Below are 19,938 nucleotides of genomic sequence, written 5' to 3' on the forward strand. Positions count from 1 at the left end.
AAATCCCGCCTTGAAATTTCAGCAGGGTTCTTCCCAGTACCTTTGTGCAGGCCCTTCTCAAGAATTTGGTTACTGGGTGTGTAGCCATCTCCACAAAGATTGTGACTATGGTTTTTCATAAGCAGTGGGGTAAGGCTCACTCTTTTCTTTTGAAGGAGGCTATTTGGAAGTGTCACCTACTTCTAATGTGCACCCCAAAAGCTGAATATTCTAAGAAAGGTTCTATGTTTTTATTCACCTCTATTCCTGGTTGTAACCCTTCAGAAGAGAACCTTAGCCACTTTCATTGTTTTAACTTGCAGTGTTTCTCTGCTGCATTGCAGAATGAAATGTGAGTTGTTGGATGTGCAAGAGAAGATGAGTGAAAGCCTGGCAGCACTGCTCATACTGTGGTAGCCAAGTTGCCACTTCTTTACTGGCTGTAGTACTATCTGCAGCCCTCTGCTGGGGATACTGTCTGCAGGGCCAGTGCAGGGCTAAGACCCAGCAGGGCTCAGAAGTGCTTTAGGCACAATCAGAAGACAAGGCAACAGTATGGAAAACTTTCAGGAAGGAAGTTTATGTGACTTTGAGAAGAATACTGTGCGTGTTGTGGGTAGGCAATGTTTTTATAGTCTTATTTTGTGTGTGTGCATGAAGAAAAGGTTCCCCTGGATATTATGCATAGGGAAAACACCTATAGATTTTGTAGTAAACAATTTTTGAAACTGAAATCTGGAGATGTTTGCTTCTTCTATAAAGGAAAAAAGTTCATCATATTAAAAAATTAAGTCAAAATGGGAAATACAAATAGTTGGTAACAAGATAATTAATGAGATACTAATTGCATATGGTGTATTTTGGAGGAAAAAATAAGAAGCATTACAGAATAGAAAGATAGCAGCTGGTTGTGTAAATTTTGATGTGACCATACATGCAACATCACATCACCATGATTGTGTAGTAGTCACAGCTGTGTAAGTAGAGGAGTAAGGAGTCTGGGAAAGTGAAATACAGTCCATGATTCCTGATCTGATTTTCAGTTCTCATTAGTTAATTACTTCAGCAGATATGCATTGATAGACGAAAATTATATGCTTTGTACAAGACCATTTCTCTAAACAATCAGATGAGTCAACTGACAAGTCGGTATTTATATAATGGACACTAGCAAAAAAGATGAACATTCTTGATGAAATCAGGATGAATGGTACATAGTGCTAATTAAAAATGCAAATGCTTCAGGTTTTGGGGACATAAATCTTTGGGTTTTGTAATGATGTTGGCACCTCCTTGATTAAAACAATCAAACATCACCTGTACCTGTTTCTGACAGGTTAATCTATAACATATGGATCAGCATTTTTGGGTAACACATTGTAATGAAGCAGGAATAAAAGCGGCAGTTAATTATCTTCAAAAGGAGGAATGAAAGAATATTTAATAAAAAGGAGACAGAGTTAGAAGTGAGAACTTCTTGGCAGCAAAGCTATAGATTGCTTTATACCCTGAATCTCATTTTCCTCATAGCATATAATATCAAGAGGGGAAAGAGAATAAATAGCAACACAAAATGGGGTTTTGTTGTTGCTGTTGTTTGTTTTCTAATATTGAATGTCAGCCTTTGTCATAAAAACACACAAAAGTATTAAGATGCTTTCTCATCATCAGTTTTCAACTGAAGCGAGACAGTAAGAAAAAAAATCCTGAGTCTTATTGAAATTGTACATTAGAAAGTTGTGTGCAGTTTATAAGCATGCGTGTCCTGTTTGCTTACATTATTGTAGAGATCAGTAGACCTTAGTCTAGTACAGAGACAGCCATTTGAAGAACTGTTACTGTGGGGTTTTTTCCTTCCTTCCCTCATATTCTCTCTCACTCTTTTTGAAAGCTTTTTAAGGCTATTTATTACTTTATTGATCCTTGTCAGTTACTTATTCTCCTCAAAGCAGTGGTGAATTAAAGTATGACTAAAAAGGAATTGTGGGATCACAAGCTATATACAATCATGAACTGCAGGACCACAGTCTGCACCTACATTATCAAGTTTATAAGTAGCTTCATGGAAACTCCCTGAGCTTTTTTTCTTCTATTTTTTTTTTCTTGCTTGCTTTCTAATATAGTCATGAATTTATAACATCTCATTCCACTCTTCTTACAGAAGATTAATTCCCTGTGTTGTTAGTCAGTTGCCGTTTCAGTTTGGAAAACATACCTAAGTCCTTTCACTTAGCATTATTGTATAAAAATTGTATCCTGTTATCTTTGTTCACCATCAGCAAGTGTTTCCTTGTGTATATAATGGCTAGCTAAATCAATATAAATGAAATTCCTGGGTTAAAAAAAGCATTTAATGTATTTCAGGAAATTATTGGATCTTATTGGTGTTGACTGACTTCCTACCTGACCACAACTACTTAGAGCTACTTACAACTTGATATTTTGAAGAGAAGCTAATCAGTGCTTGCTCAAAATTGCACTGAAAACATGCCTGTTTCACTGCACATAACAGACAGGACTAACAGACTCAGTTTGTTCTGTGCAGTGGCTGAAACCACAGTGCTCCATCACACTTGAACCACTAAGCTGCAGCTGCCTGAATGTCCCTTTGCAGATATGCCCCATGTTAAATTCTGGAAACAGAATGGGGTATGCTTCTTGGCTGGAGGGAAACTGCCTGATATTCTGTGAAGCTTCTTTAGATTGTGTTGGGCTCTAGAACTGACTGATCTTGTAGCAGAGCTACTGCTGCAGAGGAAAAGTAATTTTTATGTTGAAGTGAGACTGTAACAGGTATTCCTGTTACTTACAATAATTTCCAGTTTTGTTTCAGACTTTGGCTTCTGATCTGAGTACATGGTGTGTATAGCAAACAGTTTTGTGTTGGCTCCAGTGGGCTTGCCCACAATCTGGAAATGCTTGATAGTTTCAACAGGAAGCAAGAGATTAGAAAATAATTAATGCAATTTCTGCAAAACAGAATAAAAGGATCAACGCTCATAGCTTCTGATATAAATTTAATCTCCCTCTGTAGGACATCTATTTTGAATATCGGTTAATATTCTTACCTTAAAGCAAGCACTGAAAATATCTTGCTGGTCTTATCCAGACACAAAAGTGTCACATGCTCAAATTCAGCATTTATTAGCAGGATCTGTTCTTGTAAAACAATGCAAAATTTAGGATTTATTCTGGGGCTTTGAGAAGAGTTGATATTTCCTCTCCAAACAAGTTTTGTACCTTAGATGCCATAGAAAAAAGAAATAATAATTTGGATAGAAGTGTGATATCTTTTTCCTGGGCTATTTTATTTAATTTGTATGCAATTCACTCAGTCTGAAAGCTGTGCTTTTATGTGGCAATTTTCTAACAAATTAATATGTTCAACAGCAAAAGTGTATGAAAAGAATGTGTTAGTGCTGTCCACTGAGAACTGTTATTTTTTTTGTATGAACCGTGTTACTGACTTTGTTTCTAAATTACAGTCCACCGATGAGTTAAATGATCCTTTGTCTCTGTTGTTCCAGCCTAATCAAACAGCACTAATCTTGTTGTTTCTTGTCAGTCTTCTGCACAGGGAAATAGCAGCCAGAGTGAGCTGAGAGTGAGACCAGGCAGGAGGAAACTGCAGAGCTCAGGGAAATGAGGTGCTGTACATTTTAAACATACATACAAACTACAGGCACTGTAATAATAGCTGCTGAAGCTGCTGTCCCATTAGAGAGAACTATTGTATAGTGCTTTCAAAATTGTCCCTGTACCAAGAGGAATCAAGCTTAGTTTGTCACTTGTGTGTTTATCTTGGAGGTGATATACAGCTTAGCATTCGGTAGGTTCTGGACATGTAGTTGAAGACGCAAAATCATCAGTGTTAACCAGTGTTTAAATTACAGTGAAAAAAGATCATCCTGTGTTTCCCTGTGAACAGTTGCCAACCAAGACACATTTGAAGAATATTTTGACCATCTAAGGCTCTGTGATAAACAGGAGAGATTGCCCCTAAATGTCATCCCTCACCAGTCAGTCAGTGGCCTGAGAAAAGGCAGCTCAAGCCCATGGCTTATTGTCTTGCTCAGGCCTTTTTGAAAATAATGAGAAGGAATGAGCAAGTTAGTTAAGTGACGTCTTGATGAGCAGCCTGTCCCCTGCATCAGAATTCGTAGCCATGACAAATGGTCCCTCTGTGTTTCTGATGCAGCTCCATATGTATGTGGTTGTGCTACCCTTGGCTTGAGCAATGCCCAGGTAGACCTCTTGGGCTTGTCAGCTGCTCTCCCTGCTCCATCTCATAAAGGCAGTATCCTGAGCCATTGCATCTCTGTAAGTGAGATTTCTTGTCTTACAACAAAAATTCATTGCCTTCAGAGAAGATTTTTCTTGTCTCTTGTTTGACAGACTTGTATGACAAGCAGGCTGTAGGCAGGGGAATATGTCTACCTCTGTACAAGAGTGAAGGTATATTATTTGCCTCCCAAAAATGACCTGTCATTGAGTGCTGCTAGCTACAGAATGGCCCTTCCTGTCTGAAATAATCTTTGTTTCCTTTATAGCCCCAAATGTCTTCCAGGATCCTAGCCATGGAGGTACTGATGCCTCCTTCCTTTTGCAAATACAAAGATGAGGAACAATCTGAAACATGTAACACATAGACAAGATGTGTACTCAGAGTGCACTGTTCAGTGGTTGTCTTCTCCTACGTGGATGGAATTCATTGGAGTGAGCTTAAGGCAATAAAACTTAGTTGCATGGTTAGCTTAGGTTTTAGACAATGGGGTAACGAAGCAGCTCTGGCAGACAACTTGTGTAGTGTTCTTACAGGTAACCTCACTTGTTATTTATTTCCGTTGACTACAAAGGATGGAAACACTGGCATAGTCTTACATAACTACTAATTTAAATGTTTAGGTAAAATGGATTCTGACCGAGATGTTTGCTTACTTTGGTGCATGATTTATGCCTCTGTGGATGGGGACACAGATTTCCCCATAACTGTCAGTAGGTTTTTGGCATGGCACAGCATGGCCTTATAATTAATGAACAGACACTTCTGTTGAAAATTTGATGTATCATGATTCTATCAGTACATAGGTCTCTCCACTCAGTGCCTCCTGTTTTATTTCCATGGAAAGTACAACAGATACAAAGAACACAATGGCACTATTTGATAGAATAAATTCTCTTCTGCAAAACACTGTTTTTCGATAATGGTGTTGACTATAACTATGCAGTTTTTTGCCAGTGATGAACAAGAGTCTGCATGTCATGCTATTAAAAATCTGCACCGGAGGAGGTGATCCACTGGTGACCCACTGTTGCCGTTGCTGAAACACACGTCCTACTGCTTTACTGGGCTCACATCTGCTGTTTGGTCTCCATAAACATTCAACAAGCATCAACAAATTTCAGTGTGTGACATTTTTCCCACATGGAGGAATTCAATGACATATTTTAGTTTCATATGTACTTCCATGTCATACCCTATTTTGTCTCGCTGCCTTTCTGCTGCCATCTGTCACGCAGCAACAAGATAATAATGGAATATTACAGAATCATAGAGTGGCTTAGGTTGGAGTGGACCCTGAAGATTGTCTAGTTCCTGCCCCTGAATGCCTCCAGGGATGGGGCATCCACACCCTCTCTGGACATCCTCATTTTACTCAGAGTAAAAGTTTTTTTCCTAACATCTAGCTTGAATCCCTCCTCTTTTAGTTTTAAACCGTTTCCCCATGTCCTGTCACTATCAGACTATGTAAAAAGTCAGCCGATCAGTCCCTCTCTTGCTTGTAGGTTTACTTCAAGTACTGGAAGGCTGCAATGAGGTCTCCCTGGAGCCTTCTCCAAGCTAAACATGCTCAACTCCCTCAACATTTCTTCAGAGGAGAGGTGCTTCAGCCCTTTGGTCATCTTTGCCTCTTTCTGGCCTTCAATATTAGCAGGAAGGTTCAACCCTTGTGCCGGCTCTTGATATTCTTGCTTGTTTGTGGATACCATGGCTGCAGTTCTTTCTCTGCCCTAAGGGAGGCAGACAAAAAGGAGTGACAGAGGAATAGGAATGAAAAAAAAAAAATAATAATATATATATGAGAAAATATAAGACACATGGACAAGTAAGTGAAGGAAAAAGCAGGGAGATAAATTTTGAGGAAAGGTTTTATAGAAAGCATTATAATATAGAACACATTAACAGATGGACAGGGAACTGGGGAGATACACTGACAGTAAGTAGTCTTAACTGAGAAAAGTTTGATTTACCGTAAAGAGTGATGCTTTATTTTTTCCAACTGGTTGTTGGATTATTTTGTAGCCTCACTGTTTACAGAAATGGAAATTTGAAAGCATGGCCTATTACAGGCATCCAGGAGAGTATTTAGATTTTCCAGAAATTCAGAGTGGAAGTTCCAAATGATGTTTCATTATTTTCATATCCTTGGCTTAGCTAGCAGAAGAGATGCTTTTTAATTTGGGCTGTTTTCTAGGTGGTCCAAAGGTGAGTAATTACATACACCTTGTTGCAGTGAGCAGCAAATTAGAGGGGATTGCCTTTCAGGGGCTTATAGGAAAGTTGGCTGCTATAACAGTAGGAAGATAAAATCCACAAAAAGACTTTATCTTCTGTCATGCTAGTTGCTATAATAACTTTTCATTAAGAACATTGTCAGAGATTTTTGGATAATCCAAATATATTTTCTCTGCTGGATTGCCTTTATCTGCGCACTCATTGAAACCCTACTCAAGCACCAGCTTGTTAGTGAAGCAGGTACTGACACCATGCTGACTCCTTCCCAGCAGACTGTTCCACGTGCTTCATGTTCTTTGTTACAGACTCTGTCACCTCACTGGAGCTGAAAGACTCATCTGTTTGTGATGTCCAGGCTTCCCTACAGAGTCCTCACCATAGTGTTATATCACCACTCCTTTGGCATCGTGATTGTTTGCATAACAGGTAATAAACAATGGCCCTGCAGTTTCACATATGAAACCCTCCAGAGCTCTGGAAGGAATACCAACCAGTTCCAAGGACTGACTGATACTTGATTTAGTACCTCCTGTATATTTATGTCAGTTTGAAGTCCACCGTCCTTCTATCATTACAGTTGCTGTAATTTTTGCTAAGTCCTGTACAGAACCTTTCCTTTTTCTGTTTTAGCATCATAGAGTCACAGAATGGTTTGGGTTGGAAGGGACCTTAAAGACCATCTAGTTCCAACCTCCCTGTCATGGCCAATACAGCTTCCCCTAGATCTGGCTGCACAGGGCTCCATCTGACTTATCCTTGAACATCTCCATGGACGGGGCATCCACAAATTCTCTGGGATAATTCCATGTTCCAATGTGTCACCACCCTAATATTGAATAATTTCTTCCTAATATTTAATCTAAACCAACTCTCTTTTGTCTTAAAACCATTACCTCTTGTCCTAGAACTACACTCCCCCTTTTCATCTTTCCCATACACCCCTTTTTACAACTGGAAGCTGTAATGAGGTCTCCTCGGTGCTTTCTCTTCTCTAGGCTGAACAACCTCAACTGTCTCAGCCTTTGGCACACTAATTCAATAGGTTATTTCTCTGGCTCCACATCTACTGATAGTGTGCGTATAAACAGATTCCTGAACAGTTTACCAGTTTCTTAGGCTTAATATATGAGAAGGAAATATCTTGTAGGCTGTGGGGACTACACATAATGTGACTATAAAAAGTGACTCAGATGAACCTAAACTCTTACAGTTTATTTGTCTTTATCTAGAAAAAAAAAATCAGCAAATAGTAGTCGCTAGTATAGATAATGTAATCAATATCTGTTCTGATACCTGAGAACTTGTGCAACTGCTTCCTTCACAACCAGCCAGCAGTCCAAAGTCAATGCAAGATGCTGCTTTATGCCAGCGGAAGCCTGTGCATCCAGTTTCCTTGGCAGTCACAGATGCCATCTCCTTTCCTGGCATGTTGTCTTCTGTTCTTGCCTTGAAGTATTGCCATCACATGGTGCTGCAAAATTGAGCACATCTGTTAATACCTCCATGCCAGGAGAAAATAACTAAGTGGTGTGAGAAGGGGAAGTGTTCAGCTCAAGGTTGTCTAATGCTTTCATTATGCAAATTTTCATTGCAAGAAGGTATTTTGATTCAAGTAAATCAATTCTGATCAACAAAAAGAAAACGGCATACTCACAAGAAATTCCTGGGCAGATCATATGCAGTCTACTTCAACTCTACTTTGCAGACTCTGAGAGATGGAGCTTAAGCTACAGATATATTCAGAGGAAGTAAGTACAGCTCTAAATTAGTTCTTCTCAAAAATGCCAGGGATGGTTAAGTGTTTAAGAAATTTTTTTCCAGTATATTGTGACCAAAGCCCAGAATATTGAAGCAACATGAGTAATCTAATAAACAGTGTTCTAACAAACACCATTAGAAAGCTAAAATCACTTTGATTTAATAACCAAAAGTGCTGGCATTCCTATTGGCAGTGTTGTACACCTTCCCTTTACTGCTATTAGAGGAAGAGCTACTTTCAGGAAACAAGCTATAGCCTTCAACAAAGCATAGCAGTGTTCCTGTGGCTTCTGTCATGCTTTAAACCCTGCTTATACAGCTATAGTGCATAAAGAGTCCATGTTACCGAAGTGGTTGCTAATGAAGAAAGGGGGGGCCCACATCATCCCATCTCTTGTCTGATGCTTTTAAGCTTGACACTATTTATCTTTCTAATTAGTAGTGAATGTTTGCACTGAAGTATTGATATTCTGGATGTACTTACTATCTCATGGGGGGCTGATGGTGAAGTGTCAGACTGATTGCTCTGTTGTGCTGAGGAGCTGAAGTACACAGTATTGCCTGTGCTCAGAAAACAAAATAAGATCTGGGCATTAGCTATTAGCAATTATTATTTTAATGATAGCAAAATATTTTATTGAAGTTGTCAGTGATTGAAAATAAAGCAAATCACTGGCTTCCACCTATGTGTCTGGACTATTACATTACCACAGGATAAAAAAAAATAATTTTTTTTGAGAGAGATTCCCTGCACATCCTGGGACTCGTGTTCATGTGCTCAGCGCCTGCTCAAGTCAGTATCCCAAATGCAGGTCATTCAGGACCATGCCCAGGAATTTCCACAGTCTGTCATTCATATAATTTTTGTCCATTCTCTCACTTACCCAGACCACTCGTTCTCTCATGCTCATTCAAATAGTGGAGCTTCCTGTGCAAATTAGTTATAGCCAGGTTTTGAAGTGTTGAAAGCTGAATGTGTCTGAGACATCCCTAGGGGTAAAAATAGAAGATTTGGGATTCTTCATTAAGGTTCTTACTACTGCCCACAAACACAGAGGATGAGATCACAGTTATGACAAATGCGTTTCTTGTGCGCTTTCAGAAATACTGTCTCTTGAAGCAGTACTCCCTCAAACCAGGCAATTGTTTAGGTAATTATATAAACATTCCTTTTTCTTAATAGCTGTGCTTAATTTCACTGAATTCCTGATTCAGTCACTTGACTGAGACTCAGAATATTTTACTTTGTTTGGGGGTTTTTCTTTTGTAGTCTATTTTAGATGATAGTTTCCATTTCTGCATACTTTTTAAAAAGGAATTTGCCCTTTCAGATAGCTTGAGAAACTCTGGAATCACAAAAGATGTGGGGTGGAATTGGCCTGGGGATGGGCAGCCTATTCCACTGCCCCAAGGATTCCCTTTCTTATTCCCGCTCTGAAAGGGCTGACTTCCCTCAGTATATGCTCCAGTGTTTCACTCTCCTTAGCAATTTAAAGTTCATCCTAATACCAAACTCCAATTGTTATTGCACTTTAAACCATTACCTCTTGTGTGGCTGCTATGGACAGAAGAATCACATGATTCCTTTGTATTTTTCACTGCCTGCAAAAACTATCCCATCTCAGCCTTGTATCTCATAATAAAGCACGCTTCACGCTTTCCCATGTATTTTCTTTGGCGGATGTATGTTCATGAAATTGGTGTGTTTTGTTTTGTTTTGTTTTTCAATTAAAAAAGTTGTTCCTAGGGAATATTCTGCTCATTTTTCCAGCTCCAACCTGTGATTCTGAGATTTCATATAGGACTCATGGCAATTTGGAGTGGTGAATTTGGAGAAGCCAAGAGCATATTTAAGTGGAGAAGGGTGAAGAGGAAAAGAAAAAAAAAGCTCTCTTACATATTAATACGTTACAACGAATGCTTGTCTGCAGTTCTCTTGTAAAACTATGCAGCAGTTAACAGCGTGACAGCACAGCACAAATCCAGAAAAATGTGGAACAGTCCATTGCACATGTTATGTAATGCTTGTATAATAATTGATCTGGCTTAATTTCTCCATTTCTCCTAGCTCCAGCTAGGCTATTCTTCTTGGGAAGTAAGTGTTGTATTTCAATATTAGTTGACTGATACTGCAAGACCCTTTTATTACCTGAGCAACAGCTTCATGTCCTGTGTGAGCACTGCAAAGGGCACAGGACTGGGACAGACCCTTGCAAACTCCTCCTTCCTTTCCATTTCCTTGCAAAAATTTCCCGGGCCCTTAGTTCTCCATTCAGAGGTGACTCAATTCTCCGTCTCTCTCCCCAGCCCTGTGTGTGTGTTCTTCTGAAGTTCACTTTCTGTGTCCTTTCTTGAAGCCACTGCAGTGGTGCTAGGTGTTGCTGTGTATCTCATAATAAAATGCTCTTAGATACTCAGTGCTGTCCTTCTGGTTTACAAAGCTCATCTCTGCATACCTTGAAAGCCTTTTCAAATTCTGCTAGGTTACTAAAGGATAAAACTGTTTTCTGTCAGCTTTGTATACACTGTTCAGTGACGTGCTGCGCTGCTTGCTTTACCTCCCTAAAGGTTATTTAAAAAAGAATCTCTATTGATTTGAAAGATATAAAGCTGTGGATAACTCTTAGATAAATTAATCTTATACAGTATTAAAGCAGTTAATCAATTTCTGAAGATATTTAGGGTCTGTGTTATAAAGCAATTTCTGTTATTCTGTGGTCAACCATAAGAAGGAAAAAATAATGAATGCCCTTTTGCATGTGACATCAAAGTGCTGAGCTGAACAAGGTGTTTCAGGCTGTCTGCTCTATGACTTCATCATTCAATACCCATGATCACAGAATCATAGAATCCTTTGAATTGGAAAGGACCCTTGAAGATCATCTAATCTAACTCCCCTGGAAGGGACATCCGTAGATAGATCAGGTTGTTCAGAGCCCTGTCCAGCCTGACCTTTAATGTCTCCAAGAATGGGGCATCCACTTCTCTGGACAACTTGTTCCACTGCCTCACCGCCTTTATGTAAAAAAAGTTCTTCCTTATATCCAATCTAAATCTCCCTCTCTTTTAGTTTGAAACCATTTCTCTTTGTCCTCACTTAACAGACCCCGCTAAAGAGTCTATTCCATTCCTCTTATTACCACTCTTTAGATATTGAAAGACCACACCAGTTCTCCTTTAACTCTTTTATTCTCCAGACCGAACAGCCCTAGTACTCAACCTATTCTAGTAGGAGAGGTGCTCCATCCCTTGGATCATTTTTGTGCTTCTCCTCTGGATGAGCTCCAACAGGTCCATATCTCTCCTATAATGAAGACGTCACATCTTCATTCCCAGTATTGTACTGATAGTCAGGATGGCTGTTACCCAGATGCAAGACCTTGCACTTGGCTTTTTTTGAACCTCATAGGGTTCACCTGAGCTCACTACTCAAGTATGTCTATGTCTCTCTGGATGATATCCCATCCCTCAGGGATGCTGACCTCACCACACAGCTTAATGTCATCAGCAAACTTGCTAAGGGTGTGCTTGACTCCACTGTTAATGTCTTTGGTGAAGATGCTGCAGAGCACCAATCCCAGCACTGACCCCTGAGGGACACCACTCATCACTCATCTCCATCTGGACGCTGAGCTATTGATCACCACTCTGAGTACAATCTTGTAACCAGTTTCTCATCCACTGAACAAATCTTTCTGATTTGGATAGAAGAATGTTATGGTCTTACTGAAGCCCAAATAAAGGACACCAGTGGCTTTTCCCTTGTCCACTGATGTAGCTACACCATCATAAAAAGTAACAAGGGTTGGTCAGGCAGGACCTGCCCTCAGTGGAGACATACTCATTATCCCATATTGCCTCTCTGTCTTCTGTGTGCCTTAACAAGGCTTCCAGGAGGATCTGTTCCTTGATCTTATCTGGCACAGAGGTGTGGCTAACAGGTCAGCAGTTCCCTGACTCATCCTTTTTGCTTTCTTAAAAAATGAATGTGGTGTTGACTTTTTTCTAGGCACCAAGAACTTCTCCTGACCACCATGACTTTTCAAATACCATCAAGAATGGCTTGGCTACTATGTCAGCGAATTCCCTCAGGACCCTGGGATGCATCTCTTCGGACTCATATGCTTATGGATTTTCAGGTTCCTCAGGTGGTCATGAACTTGATCTTCACTTACAGTGGGATGGGCATTGCTCACCCAGTTCCCTTCTGAACCATCTACTCAAGGTCTGTGTGTAAAGTAGTTGCTAGTGAAGACTAAGGCAAAAAAATTTGCCGAGTACCTCAGCCTTCTCCTTGTTCATTGTTACTAGTCGGCTTGTATTGCTCACTAGGAGGGGGAGGGTATGCCTTCTTGGACTTTCCTGTTCCAGTTAATGTACCTATAGAAGGCTTTCCTATCCTTTTCTGTACCCCTTTACCAAAACTAGTTCCAGCTGGGCCTTGGGCTACCTGACCCCATCCTTACCCAGACTAGCAGCATCCCTGTACACCTCCCAGATTACTAGTCCCTACTTTTACTGCCTGTGCATTTTCTTCTTACTCTCCAGTTTGACCAGCAGCTCATTTGGGTTTATGCCCCATCGAGCTAATTGTCTTCTCTAACTTATGAGTTATTATTTTCACAACAGCTGAATTCCTCCACTGTTTTGGGAAATGGTTTAAGAACTTATTTATTTAGACTGTGCTGACTTTATTCAGCTTCAAAGGAGAAGGGAGTCTGGGTGACTAAGACAGGCAAATGAACGAGCTTGTGTTACTGAGTAAGGATCAGAACAGAAAAGTATGAGCTGCCCCTGCAGCTCCCGTACCTGAGCAGAGGCTGTCACTTTGTGCATCAGGCTGATGTACTGAGGTAGGCTTTCTCTAAGTTTGTCCTTAGGAAGCCTATCTGTGCTGGCAGAAGCCTTGTGTTGCACAAATGAATGGGAAGGCCTTTTCCTGACCTGCAAGACTGCACTGTAATTTGTAAACCATCACAGAGGGGAGAATTTCCCCTTGGTTAAAAGGTGTAGTCCTGCATAGTCCTTCCATGTTTCCCTAAAGAAATTGATCTCTCAGTGTGTGCAAAGATGAAAATTGATGTTTTTCTTATTAGGTCTTAAGTTTTCACCTAAACAAATGTTAAATTAGTCCACATATGCGTTTCTTATTTGTTTGGTTTTTTTGAATAGGAAAAAACCCCAAACTGCTGCAAAAGTGAAAATTAGATGCAGTGACTCCATGCATGTAGCTCAAACAAATTTGCAACTGTAGTTCATGCTGGAGTCGTTTCCCAAGAAAACTGATTGCCTGGCAGATTGGACAAAGATTCAATGTTACTTGAGAAAATAAGGTGCTTTCTTTCTTCACTTTGCTTGCTATGTTCTTTAGCATTACTGTGTAATAATTTTGTAAATATTATGTTACAGAGATTAAATATGTTCTTAAAAGAGAAAGGCGTAAATTATGTTTAGGACAACTTTCCCACTTATGAACTCAGTTCTGAGTAGACAGAAGCAGATCACTTGATTCTAAGTTGGTAACTCCTTACTGATACTTGACCTTGTACATTTGTGTTCTCTGTTCATTTTTCTCCACTGTTTCTTTTCCGATATAAAGTCTTAGTATGTTGCTACATCACTTTCCTGCAACCTTTTTGATCTGTTTCCAGCTTGTGTGTCTGCTCTCTGTCTTTAGAACAAGCCCTGTTGTCATTTGTGTTCTGCTTCTATAAAATAACTTTCCTAAATTTGGTATTTATGGCATGTGATAGAAAAACACACCAAAGATTGAGATTCATATTTCTGCAGGAGACATGAATAATAATCAGGAGTTGAGCTTGCTGTAAATGCATGAAATAATTATCAGTTCAGCATCTGACATTCCAGACAATTCTTGTAGTAATAGGCAGAATTTGCAAACCTGTTCTTGAAAATAATTATGATAGTTCATCAGAGTTTAGACAGCTGAAATGAGTGTGGCAACAGCTCTTTCAGGTATACCACGTCCTTTAGGAGCAGAGGACCAATCAGGATACAACTGTGCATTCTGATGGAACAGCATCACAGAGCCGCTTTTTATTGTCACAATCAGGTGATGTCTGGAGACTAACTTGCAGGAGTGTGGCTCTGGAGAAAATGACCTGGGGATCCTGGTGGAGAAGATGATGTATGGATTGTGTGTCCTTGCAGAAATGAAAGCTAACCACATACTGGACTGTGTTAGTAAGCATATGTCTTCCACAAGGAGGAGGTAAATGATTATGACTCTTTGGTCCCCTGAGAGGCCTCATCTGGAGTACTGTGTCCAGTTTGGGCCCCAAATGCAAGAAGACTGGCATTTTGAAGAGCAGCTTAGATGGTCAGGACCAGACCACGGGACATACAGGAAAGGCTGTCCTGTATGGATGATTTCGTTTGATGTTTACCAGAAAGAACTACAGACAGTCAAATTCCAACAAGAAAAAACTAAATACAGACAAGATATAAGGGAAAATAGCACAGAGAGGTTGGTTAAGCAGTGGAACATGTTGTGCAGAATCACTGTGCACCCTCCAGAAATTTTCATAACTTGGCAAGGCCCTGAACAGCCTGATATGACTGAATTTATCCCTGTTCTCAGCTGGGGGCTATATTCAGTGCTTCTGGGGCCCTTTCCAACCAGAAATATTTTATGATGCCTTGACTTTTACACTTAGACCAAATGAAGTTGGCAAATTTCTATCTCACTGTAAGCTGTAAGGATTTAATCTAATTCTGCCAACCATTTTTCACCCAGGCACCTCCACAACTCTTTCTTTTTAACTAAATTACTTGCAAGAATTATCATAGAGTCATAATAAAATCATAGAATGGCTTGGATTGAAAAGAACCTCAGAGATCATCTAGTTTCAACCCCCCTGCTATGTGCAGGGTCACCAACCACCAGACCAGGCTACCCAGAGCCACATCCAGCCTGGACTTGAATGCCTCCAGGGATAGGACATCCTCCTTGGGCAGCCTGTTCCAGTGCATCACCACCATCTAAGTGAAAACTTTCCTCCTAATATCTAACTAAACCTCCGCTGTCTCAGTTTAGAACCATCCCTCCTTGTCCTATTACTATCAACCCATGTAAACAGCCATTCCCCCTCCTTTTTATATGCTCCTTTCAAGTACTGAAAGGCCACAATGAGGTCTCCCTGAAGTCTTCTCCAAGCTAAACAAGCCCAGTGCCCTCAGCCTTTCTTCATAGGAGAGGTGCTTCAATCCCCTGATCAGCTTAGTGGCCTCCTCTGGACCTGTTCCAAGAGCTCCATGTCCTTCCAGTACTGGAGCCCCCAGGCCTGGACTCAATACTGCAGATGGGGCCTCACAAGTGCTGAGTAGAGGGGGGCAATCACCTCCCCCTTCCTGCTGGCCACTCCTTTTTTAATGCAGCCCAGAACACAGTTGGCTTTCTGGGCTGCAAGTACACATTGCTGGCTCATGTCCAGCTTCTTCTCCACCAGGACCCATAGGTTCTTCTCTGCAGGGCTGCTCTCAAGGGGCTCCTCACCCAGTCTGTATAAATACCTGGGATTGCCTGAACCCAAGGGAAGCACCTTGCACCTGGTCTTGTTAAACCTCTTTAGGTTCTCATGGTCTACTTCTACAGCCTGTCCAGGTCCCTCTGGATGGCTTCCTGTCCCTAAAATGTATTGACTGCACCACTCATGTTTATATGTATCACCAAAGGGCATAATGCTAGTTGATCTATTTGATCCAAGATAAATTAACAGTTATAAAAGATATGATTTCAGAAGTCTTACACTGCGCTTAAGGTGCAAAAGGACATAATGTAGCTTCCAAGTCCTGTTAGATTTCTTCTGCTGGCAGCTGCTTTCTTGAAAGTAGTTCTTCCATGGAACTGGAAATCCTATTACTTAGAAAAGCTCCACATTGCAAATGGAGGTGCTAAAAATGCCTCTAATCTTGCATTTTTACTATTAAAGTCATTTTCTGTTTTCACAGTGCTGGAATAAGTGTAGAGTGATGCTGATATTTTGTATAGCAAACACACAGCTGGACTGTACACCATGGAAAAGGACTTCTTCAGTCCATGAGAATTCTCTCCTTTGAGGATCATGGTTTATCCTGTAAGCACATATCTTGTTGAAGCTGGACTGATACTAAAAGCAAAAACTGTACTGCATGTGTATCCAAATGCATAAGGGAGAAAGGAGACAGGAGGCAATCAGATGGCTGCCTACAGTACACTGATATAGATATTACAACTAGAGTGGGAAATTCCCATGGCTGCAGCTCCTACACGCAGTGTAGGTGTCCCGCTTTGAATGTAAGGTTACTAAAAAGGTGGGCACTGCTTAGTCTGGTTGTCTGTGCATGTTAATCATCCTAATGATGCATCTCTTTTGTTGTGCCCTTGGATCACTTTGTGTCTTACAGAGGGTAAGGGCTCTGAAACCTCTTTACATACACTTGGGTAGCCCCTGTGCTTTTGTGCTTCTAAGCCATTGTTATCAGTATTCCTTCTAGTTCTCTTGTTCAACAGAACCTAAATACTTGTTCCTCATTATTAAAATCAATTTATAAAGTGATGACAAGTGTTAGTGTCCTGCCCTTGCTCTGTTTTAGCTCACAGATGTGCATACATGAGTTTTTCATATTGCCATGCAATTCCTGCCATGGAATTCCACTGAATTCCTACTGGGGTGGCAGGAATAGCAAATGACAAGTAGCTTTCTGTATTTATTGAAATGATGCACCTTTGTCTGAGTCATGTTGCTGCAAGTCATGTGCAGGAAGGTTCTGCCAACAGAATGACAGTCAGAGAGCAAATGTGAAACTGCTCTGCAATCCTTTTGGGATATGCATTTTCAGTTCATTTTCTATGAGCACTGTCACCTGCACATTAAGCACATCCTTCAGCCTAGCCCTTGTCAACAAAACACTTAGGAATGTGGCTAAGTGCTCTCTTCAGCTGGGGCCTTCACCTCCAGTTCTGAGTTCACTGCAGTCAGTGTGAGCTCTAAGAGTCAAAAGTGGAGCGGCCCCAGCCTTCCAGCTTCAGTGAATGTGAAGTGTCCTTTAAAGTTTAGTTTGCTAACCTTGATTGTCAAAATCTCCTCCTACTGCAGCTCTCCTGAAAATGCTGTTCTTTGCCATGCCTTATTGTTTCTGCCTCTTGATGTGTTAAGCAAAGGACTAATCTAATGTTGCCCTGCAGTGTTTTTATTTGTTTTCTGGGGACAGCAATTTCAATCCTGATGGTTGCAGGTGCCTCAGTGGAGGCCTGCAGCCCTCATACAGCATGGAGCTGCAACGAAATCCATTTGGCACCATTTTGCATGGCACCTCTTTTTTGCCCCACTCAAGAGGAAAGGAGTGTGAGCCTCTCTCTCTCTGCTGTTTTATGACATTTTTACCCACTATTAACTCCAATCACACCAAATCCTTACAGGAAAAGATGGGGCATTTATACAACTATAGCCTGCTTTGTTCATATTTTGTTAAATATGAAAAATTTAGTATTATTTTATCGTTGAAGACTGAGAAGGACTCAGAAATGAGGTAAACACAGACTTATCCAGAACTACACCACTTAACCCTTATCTGTTTAAATAAGAATTGGTCACATACTTAAATGTATGAATTAAAACTAAAATGAAGTCCTAGCAATGAAGTTAAACTTTTCCTCTGGACCTACAAGCAAAGGCTCTTGAAAGAAAGCAGAGAAGGAAGGTACCATGGTCACATATAAACTATTAAAGATGACAGCATTTTCATCTTATACAGTTCTAAAAACTCATTTTAATTTACTTCTGGGAGTTTTAGCACTTTCAAAAATATGACTTTAAAAAGCAATTACTCTTTGAGCTAATCATCTACTGTATTAATATGTAAGTTAGATCAAGTGCAAATTGCCTTCTAGAAGTTGCCAGATGAAAAAGCTTGTTTTAACTAGGTCTGTCTCTTCCCCTCAGGTTTAATATATTTCTATTCACCAATAGGTGTTAAAGCTCTCTTTTTCTAGTGCAAATATGGCAAGAAAAATACATCACAGAATCACAGGAGTTGGAAGGGACCTCTGGGGGTCATCTAGTCCAACACCCTGCTAAAGCAAATTCCCTACAGTAGGTCACACAAGAGTGTCCAGGTGGGTTTTGAATATCTCCAGAGAAGGAGATTCACTCATCTGTGCAGCCTGTTCTAGTGCTTTGTAACCCTCAAAGTAAATAAGTTTTTCCTCATGTTTGTATGGAATTTCCCATGTTCTAGTTTGTACCTGTTGCTCACTGTTCTGTTCCTGTGCACCACTTGGCACCCTTTGGTTATTTATAAGCATCAATAAAATCCTCCTGTCAGTCTTCTCCAGGCTGAACACTCCCAGATCCCTCAGCCTTTCCTCACAAAGGAGGATGTCCCAGCACCCTTATCATCTTTGTTGCCCTTTGCTGGATTATTTCTAAGAGCTTCCTGTCTTTCTTGAATTGGGAGCCCAGAACTGGACGTAGTACTGCAGTCTATGCTCTTTTTAAGGCACCCCAGGATACCACTGGCCTTCTTGGCCACTGGGACACACTACAGCCTCATGGCCAGTCTGTTGTCCATCAGGACACCCAGGTCCTTCTTTGGAGAACTCCTTCCCAGCAGCTCAGCCCCTAACCTGTACCGATGAAAGCGATTATTCCACCCCAGGTGTAGGACTCTGCACTTGCCCTTGCTGAGGCTCATCAGATTCCTCTCTGCCCTTCTCTCCAGTCTGTCCAGGCTTTTGTCTGCTGTGTGGCAGCATTGCCTTCTGGTGTGTTATCCACTCTCCCAGCTTCATGTCATCAGCAAACTTGCTGAGGATGTACTCTATCATTTTGTCCAAGTCATTGATGAAGGTGTTGAATAAGACTGTACCCAGTACTGATCCCTAGGGAACACTGCTACCTACAGACCTCCAGACAGATTCTGCGCCACTGGCCACAACTTTCTGAGCTCTGACACTTATCCAGTTCTCAGTCCACTCACCTATCCCATACTTCCATAAGCTTATGGGGAAGCTTATAGAAGCTTTGTTATGGGAAATATATGTTCATCTGTTTATTGCCATTGAAATGGCATCTACATAGCAGTATTTTCATTTCTGGATATAATTAATTATTTACAGAATATTTAACGACAATATATTTAATAACAATTTAAGAAGATGAAAGTTTATGACCGTTATTGAATTCACCTTTCATTTTCACATTCAATATCACAACTGAACCGTTCATTTTGACATGTGAGTTGCGTTCTCAGCAAAATATTTCAATCAATTTATATTGATATTTTGTGGCTACTCTCATTCTGTGTGTCTCTGCTTTTATGTTAATATAGAAGCAGTGTGAGGTTAACCAGCATTTAAAGGAAATACAATAGACAATTATGTATTCCATTGCATACCTGAACTATTTGCAACTTTGAGTGATATTGAATTTTGGTAAACTGAATTTCTAATTGAACTTCAGGAAATGTTTGGCCTCACAACTTTATATAGAAGATACAAATTTTGTAGAAGGTTTAGTATTTTTATTAACTATGGAGAGCGGCTCTCTGTTACCTTTCAACCTTCAGCAGAATTCATCTAGAAGCAGAAATAAACACAGTTAATGCCAGCAATAAAGCCTCTGCCTCAATTAGAATTAAGTAATAGACTTGGATAAATAAAATATTTTTGCTCTTCTTGATGA

The 19,938-nt window shown here is 40.4% G+C and overlaps 1 long non-coding RNA gene across 2 annotated transcripts in view; it reads right to left on the reverse strand.

Annotated features, from left to right (window-relative positions):
- Positions 1-3,264: 3,264 nt before the first annotated feature.
- The window catches only part of LOC140249425 (uncharacterized), a 32,038-nt gene continuing 15,364 nt past the window's right edge, over positions 3,265-19,938 (reverse strand). Inside the window, exons 2-4 of one of the 2 annotated variants that reach the window (XR_011903009.1) lie at positions 9,139-9,244; positions 7,790-7,967; positions 3,265-5,991 (exon numbers count right to left, since the gene is read on the reverse strand). This is a non-coding gene — a long non-coding RNA (uncharacterized lncRNA). The remainder of the gene's footprint in view (positions 5,992-7,789; positions 7,968-9,138; positions 9,245-19,938) is intronic. The other variant, XR_011903010.1, reaches the window with a different exon arrangement.

Source organism: Excalfactoria chinensis, chromosome 3 (assembly GCF_039878825.1).
Source record: "Excalfactoria chinensis isolate bCotChi1 chromosome 3, bCotChi1.hap2, whole genome shotgun sequence".
Lineage (NCBI taxonomy): Eukaryota > Metazoa > Chordata > Aves > Galliformes > Phasianidae > Excalfactoria > Excalfactoria chinensis.